Raw genomic sequence first — 8,687 nt, forward strand, 5'->3', positions numbered from 1 at the left:
CCCTGTCGGTAAAACAGATTGTCGGTGGTGGCGAACTACATTATATGTACTACTTTTATATTATTATGCTTTTTTTTGAAGACTACCATATTTCGAATTAACAGAATTTGTTTGGGTCTATGTTTTCGGGATTCTTTCGAGAGTACGAAATTCAACTTTTGAATTGTTTGACAAATACGGTAAAAAAATTCATCCTTAACTGTTCATAACTTCTGAACCAGTCAATTCCTCGCCTAAAAACTAGCATTTTCTGATTCCAGTCGCCGAAATCTACAGGTTTATGTAAAAAAAACTTAAAAATTTTAGGTCCGCAAAAGTAAAGTTTAACCCAAATTTGTGTCAAGTTTTATTCAACACAATGTTAAAATATTTATTACATTAACAATAGAATACGATTATATATGAAAACGGGCCAAAATAAAAAATACACGGTGAATATTTTTCGATGTTCTGTAAGTATGCAAAGTTAAAAAAAAATCGGAAACGAAAACTTTGAAAACATTCCTTGTTAGTGTATCTTTCGTTTAACACCAGGTCAGCAAATAAAGGGCAGCGTATTTCTGAAAAACGACGATCGCTTGCCATCTGGCGTTACATTGAAAATTTGAAAATAATGATTCTCTGGTTGACACTATTTCTACTCAGCGAACATCTTTACCGGAAATGAATTTCTGTTTACGATAATGATAGACAACATTATTACTTAGAAGAAAATGTCCAATACCGCGAATAAATATAAAGTTTTCTGTTTACAATTTAAGGAGTTTTATTTTACACATCCACCATAATTTTAATTCTACTATTAGTTATCGAAATAAGAGTAAAAAACCGCAACAACGTTTCTATTGTTTATACTGGCGATTCTAATGTAAAAGATTTAGTTATTTCTCTTATACATAGCTTAAGCTCTGTTTACAAATTTTGTAATTTTTAAATTTTTAGTATTTTGTTTTTTAATAACAAAATACATCCGTTAGCGTAATTGTGGTAGACAATGACATGACAGTATCAGTTGAAAATTGAATTAATAATGTTTGATCGATATTATTAGGAAAAATGAAGTAGTAAATTATTTTTTATATACAGTATTTACAAATAAAATAATCATTGTTTGTCGTGTAGAGCACGTGTCATACGTGCAGAGCACGTATATATATCTAGATACATTTAAAGGACGTTATTTTTCACATTTAATTGTAATCATATGAGCTTTCATGTAAGACACAAAATAGGATATGTATCATATCAACTGTGTTTTATTACAAAATAAAATCCTAAAGCTTCTATTGTTATACCACTTGTACAAAATATTTGTACAGGGTGATCAAAAAATGTTGTAACACCTTGAAAGGGGTGGTTCGGAGAGGTGATTTGAAACAATTTTTTCCTTAGCGAAAATGTTGTCCGAGACATCGTTAAGGGGCGAGGGTCAAGTAAAATTCAAAATTTTGACCTGTTTTTTTGTTTGTTTAGAAAATTAGTTTACCATCTGCAGAATGTGCTCCGACCATTTCAGCTAAAACTTCGAAGTCTAAGTGTACCTACAAAGTCATTAAAGTGATGCGCTCCGAACGGTACACGAAGGACTATTTTTAGATCCGAAAACTTTAAATGCATTTTTCTCAAAACACAAAATTTCGCGTGCCGTGCAATGTAGCTTAGAGGTTTCTCAGCCGATTGCTATGAAACTTGTCACAAAATATTCCTTAAACTATTCTCCTTTGCATCAACCTAAAGGTTTTTATAAAAATTGAAATAAACAATGTTTTTAATCATATTTTTTATAACAAGATTTTTTTAACGTGGCGTGAAATTTTAAATTAAAAATTTTTTTCTTTTAATCTAGGTTGATGCAAAGCGGATTACTATATTTTAACGAAAAATTGGTGGATTTTTGATTTCAAATAATTAGGGTAATCTGTGCGTTGCACGGCGCATTTTCGAGAAGCCAATTCAAACAGCTGCTGTTCATTCATTTATGAATATTTTTACTTAAAAAAGATTATATAGATTATCTAGATGCTACAAAATAACAAGTAATTAGTTGTAAATAAATATATATTACGCACTCTTCAAAAATAATTCGCGAAAAAGCGTTTGTTTACTTGACCCTCCCCCGTAAGCATATTAACAAAAAACCCCGACCAACCGCGGTAGCGTATGAGAGCGGCCGCCTATCTAGAGACGCGGTAGCGTCTCGACGCCAAGTTCATGAAAAATTATACAGCCACCCTGTATAACGTGTAACGTGGCGCTACCGCGTATCTTTTACTCGAGAAAACGCGATTCCAACCTAACCCGAAACTTCTGTCATTAATATCTCGTCACACCTTCTGTATTTTCTAAATCTAAAGGCATTTTTCTGATGTAAATCGCACATAAGCTTTCGAATAAAACCAAAATCAATCAAATCGGTACACGTACAACAGCGATATCGTAATATCATGTCACGATTCATCCAAAAATGCTCCGTCTTATACTTTTCCAGTCGATTTTTCGTCACACTTAGCCAATAGGAACTAAGGCCGTTCATTGATTCGTCGACTCTCGGAATCAGTCGGCAGGGCTCGTCGGCCGGAATTGTAATATGCCTGCCGCTCGCGGCGCTCGTTCATTTCTAACCTGTATAACCCATTGAGCTCTATCCTAACTGGAGTGTGAACTGCGAGAAAGAAGCCGATCCGAGAGAGATGCAAGATGAGTGGTTCCGGTGGTACTATCCTATAGCAGATTTATGTGTGGAGGGAGAACAGACTCCTGTTTTGTTTAAATTTCGCGGCACTCTAGGAATTATTTACAGATTAATTCCCAGATAGCACAGGAACGTCTTATGTACGTCCATAAGACGTCCGGTACTGGACGTTTGGAACGTCCTATGGTCCAGATAACGTCCAAACATCCCCTGAACGTCCTGTGAACGTCCCAGTTACATCGTAGGACATCCCTGTGAACGTCCCAGTTACATCGTAGGACGTCCCTGGGACGTCCGATGTGGACATTCCCAGAACGTTCTCTGTAAAATTGAGATTTAAAAAAAAATTAAATTTTAATTTTATATACTTTCTTTTATTTGTTGGTAGATTTTAGTTAACTGTATTTATTTCTTGTATCTGGATTCCATGAAAAACGATGAACAACAAATCTTTCAGTTTTTATTTACCTCCGGCGGGATTCGAACTCACGATTTTCGAACTACAACCCGCAACCTGCTTCCTCACTTACCCATAAATGACTTTGCTAAACCAACTCATACTTTAAGCTTATATAGTGAATCGCATTAATATTCGGATACTTTTTAAAATACAATTCCTTCTTTTGAAATTGGTCTAAATGACTTGAACTTTTTTTTGAAAAGTTAGAAGAATTAATTTACTAGGTAATTCTGAATAGTTCCAAATATTACATACATATCACATCTCATATGTACAAAAAATATTGTATTTCTAATATTGAATAAACATTTTGTTTTACATGTTCAAACATATATTCTGTTGCGAATATTAGATAAATATGTGTTTTATCTACGGAAAAAAATATTCTGTTGCGAATATTAAATAATGATTGTATACCCACATAGCACAGGAACAGGAACGTTTTCTGTACGTCCATGGAACGTCCGGTGCTGGACATTTCCAGAACGTTTTCTGTACGTCCATGGGGTGTCCGGTGCTATCTGGAATAATAATATTAATTAATTAATTAGTATTAATTTACAATTGTAACCAGTGTATTTTATATTCGGAAACAAATATTCTGTTCTACATATTGAATAAATGTTATATTATAAATAATATTAATAAATAATATTTATTTTGTTTAAAAAAAAGTATTTTTCCCTAAATCTAGAAAGTTCAGAGCGGAGATCCCTGGGACGTACAAAATTTAGGTCCCATGGACGTCCTAAGGACGTCCGACAACGGACGTCGACGTTGGGACGTAAACTGGACATAAAATGGTGCTATCTGGGTTATGTACAGATTTAAACTTTATTTCCTTTTTATTTATATATAAAACGATAGGAACATTAATAATAATGATATAATAATGAAATAGTATACATAATTTATATACCATAATTTAGATCATACAAATATATACAATTTGGTATAGAGCATAATTTTATTATTTGTCACAATTTAATTTATATTGTATTTATCCAATTTTATGCGGAATAGAATCTGAAAGTAACTCACTCGACAATGCTCAGCGATGCTCGTGTAGGTTATGTTACGGCGTACGTTTGTTACCCCTCTACAAATAAATTTGCTATAGGATAATACCGGAACCATCCATTTTGCATTTCTTTCGGACCTCCGTCGCCTCTACTTCTTCCTACAGTTGTTCACACTCCAGTTAGGATAGAGCTCAATGGTATAATCTGTCAGTTTGTATTTGTGGCTGTTTGTAACTGAGGCTGTTTAAAAATTCGCCTAGATGTCCGCGGCCTGGAATTCAAATGTTTGGCGTGGCCAGGCAAGGTCGTGTCGATGAATAAGAATTATTTTAAAACGCAAAATAATGAAAGTGTACTTATATTGTCAGAGTTTTAAACTGACAAAATGATCTGAAAACTTGTGAGAGAAAAGATATCGGTGTCGATGAATGATCTTAGAAATAATTTAAAATGCAATACAATGGAAATGTACTACTCTCGCAAGAGTTTTAAATTGACAAATTATGTAAAAGCCTGCGACAGAGAAAGTATGGGTATTGATGATCTGAGAATGCCTTAGCTGGCCATGCCAAGCATTTGACTTCCAGGCCGCGGGCATCAAGGCAAATTTTTAAACAGCCTCAGTTTGTGGATGATACACTGTTTAGCTTTTTCATGTCATCGCTAAAGTGTGGACCAGTCACTTTACATGAATTGTCATTAGGATCTGAACGTCCGCACTGTTGAACATAGCATTTTAGCTGCGCATAGTTGGAAACCACCGAATTTTACATTGTGTTACACAGTGTCGCCTTTGCACTTTATTCGAAAGGACTTTCATGTACTGGCAGCTCATTTCGATTTCACATCTTTTTCTACTTTCTTGTAGTTTTTATGGGGATCTTTTATTTTTCTATGATAACTCCTTGAGTCCTCCACTTTTTCATGTACTTGGCGTAATTTTTTACTTTTTTGAAGTTTTTTATAGGGATCGAGTAGCCTACGCTCAATCGGCATATTCGCGCTCTGATTGGTCAGTGTTTTCCGTTAATATCTCCTCAACGAAGTCTCGGACAACATTTTCGCTAAGGAAAATGTTGTTTCAAATCACCCCTCGAACCACCCCTGTCAAGGTGTTACAACATTTTTGAGACACCCTGTGCGCGTTATGCGCATCAATAGCTGAGTCTCATAAATTCATAGAATATTAGCTACATTGGCGAAGGTGTAATAACTTTGTGACGCAAAAAGAGGTTAGAAACACTAAACACTAAAATAATGTATAATGATCTGTTCTTTGTTACAAACGTTATCTAACGGCTATGAACAAGACAAACGTGTGCAACATATGGCTTTAAACTGCGACTTAAAATAGAGGTTTAACTAGCTAAAAACTAATTAAATTATATCTCTTGAAGTTGGCTGTTTGCTTGCAGGTGGATTCAATTCGCCTAATCGTCCATGACATAGGTTTGTCATTTGTCGCACATAGCTGCCCATACCTTCCGCTTTCGTCATTCTTAGTTATCTCACTAGCGATCTTTACGGGCCCGAAACGCCTTGACCATGCGCTATTATTCGTACTCTGTTTCTTCTATCTTATCTTCATGTAACGCGGCAACTTTATCCTTTTATTGTCTATTATTTTATCTATTACAATTATTGTAATCCACGATTTCTCCAAGAAACAATAATTTTACCTTCACTCACTTTCGACAACTTCGCTGTTCAAACATTGACTAAAACATTGAAGTTTCCATTCTTTTAACAAACATCACCTCCGAACACAAGATCAACCTCCACCACTAATTTTAATATATAAAACTCATGATCAATGGTAATAGAAAACAGTTCCGTTTGTAAGTTGTATCAGAATAGCCAGGCTCAGCCGAAGCTCCATACAGTAATATCTCCATAACTGCACAGGCTCGGGACTGACCTTGTGCAATTATCGTAGAGTTCGTATATTCTCTGATGTTTGCCGACGACCTTCGAATGACACGTTAATTTTGCTTACCTGCTAAGTTCAAGCTGTGATTATCAGAATCGATAAACATTGCTCAATTATTTCTGTCACAGAACCTTTGTTAAACGCCAGATATACTATACATCCAGCTATCACAACCGCGTTATCATGTCATAACACTGTGACCTACAAAAAAGTTCTTGACGGCTACTTTTTTATTTAGAAAATCGATATCAACATATCTGATAACCTCAGACAGTTATTGATGGGCGAGATTTGAGGTCGAGTCGAGCAAAATACATATTTATTTCTTTTTATGTCACTCAGTAATTTGTTATTGACACCAGGGGAAAGGTGTCGAATAAATTAATTCTGAATTTGTAGAGATCAGTAGGATACAGAATGTGGATTTTCTATAGCACGGTAAATCACTACCAGTGATTCCTATTTGGAATATGTTTCAAATTGCTGTGGTTGTTCCTATTTGGAACAATTTATGAGCTCCTTCGCCAATTGTGATCGGCTTCGAAATTTTTCAATATTTCTCTTGCCTCGTTTGCACTTCTTCCATAATGATTATACCTCCGTGTAACTGGCTCATTTTGGAATGGATCAGAGTCCATATCAGAAATATCGGGGGGAGTAAAATCTTCCTTATCAATAATTACATTATGCAACAGACGAACGCATTTAACTATGATGTCCACTTTATCTGGGTCGATTTGAAGTTCACTTTTCAAACACCTCCACTTGGCTACCAGAATACAAAAGGCACATTCGACACACCGTCTAGCTCTTGATAATCTATAATTAAAAATCCTTTCTTCGGTAGTTGGCCTTTGCCGTGAGCACAGTTATAATAAATATCTTTTCAAAGGATATGCATCATCACCCAACAGAACAAAGAGTGCTGAAATGGCGGTTGACGGAATATTTTCATTCTCTGGTATGTTTAAAGTGTTTACTTCAAACCGTTGATAAACATTTGAATCTGAAAACGTTCCTCCATCACTTTGTTTACCGTAAGTCCCAACTTCAATAGCAATGAACTTGTAATCCCTACAATTAGAGAACACGGTTTTGAACGTGTTTTCCATTCCTCTGTAGTAGGCAAAGATATATGTATACCGCAGAAACACTCCCATATAGCTTGGTATGTTTCGTAAACTGTTTCGAATAGCACAGTGTGAAATTCTGTAGGAGAAGCTTAGTGTTCGAAATGACATCCCAATTAGTCACCGCGATATTTAAATGAAAATGTCAATTAGCAATATAAATTGACCTTCTGATGATATTGACCTTTGTCTTTAAATAGCACCATTACATGATATTCGTTGAATTCTTTTTCTCACAGTAAAAGTAAGTTAATGTCTCTTATATACATACAGAATCTACTTTGATTACATTTAATTGCGTCGAGGGTAATATGCTGATGGCTGTTGAACTAAGTGTCTAAGATCTAGGATAACACTGTTTTTAAAGGATCCTTTTCCATAATAATAATATTCCTTTGTATATTATTATAGACTTGCGACAAATCTATGTTTATTAAGGAAATTGTATTTAAATGGCTGAATGAACTCGCTTTAACCAAGCTTTACCTTATACATACATAATATTAGGTCGTCCTAAACGTTCGTGCCGCTTATACTTATATTTCTCAAATTAATATCTGAAACATACTCTTAAGTGTCACAAGAAAAGATAATCTGTCTCATTTCGCAATAGTTTCTCACCTCTCTCACATAGTCATTATACCGTTACTAAAAAATTTCGGTGCTTTTTTAAATTTCGACACAGTCTTCAGCGCGAACCTATGTGACGACCTAATATTTATATACCAATAATTATACGTATATAATTAGATATACTATACGCATGCAAGTAAATATATTAATCATCTACATTTAACATTTGCATAACAATTTTGTCATACAGACTGAATAACTTTCTTGCAAAAAATATTATTATTATATTATATTTGCTATTTTCATATTCCTAGTACGAACAGTACTCATAAGCTAATATCAGCCTAGATTAATATAGATTAATGTAGAAAATCCTCCTCCGAGGTGTAAATTGTTTCTAATTAATTAAAGAAATGTTCTAGGTAATTAAAGCGTTAAGAAACTCTACTTTAAAGGAGATTATGTAAAACTATCCATGAGGGAAGGATTAATTCCTATTTACTCTCACGAATGAATGTGCAATATTTATACTCTATCCAGAACAAGATTTCCCAAAGTCTAACTATAGGTCTATGTGTCATATACATTCTCCAAAATTAGTTTGACGAACGTCGAAAAGTTTGCATTCGTACGGTACATGACCAATCTGTTCGATGCGCGATAATTTGCTTTTGCTGTCCTTGTTGCAAAGCGGCGGTCACTCACGTGATATACCTCTCGCTTCTCACGAGCACTTGACTGGCACGTGATGGTAGCATGCGTGCACCCGTTTTCCATAAAATTGCATGTATCGTCGGCTGGACGCGAAGTGACGCGAAGTTATGCGAGCGTTGGACGATAAGTCACGCCATGTCTCTCAGCATTGCTTAGCATGGCTAGC

Source organism: Hylaeus anthracinus, unplaced genomic scaffold, assembly GCF_026225885.1.
Source record: "Hylaeus anthracinus isolate JK02 unplaced genomic scaffold, UHH_iyHylAnth1.0_haploid 3, whole genome shotgun sequence".
Classification (NCBI taxonomy): domain Eukaryota; kingdom Metazoa; phylum Arthropoda; class Insecta; order Hymenoptera; family Colletidae; genus Hylaeus; species Hylaeus anthracinus.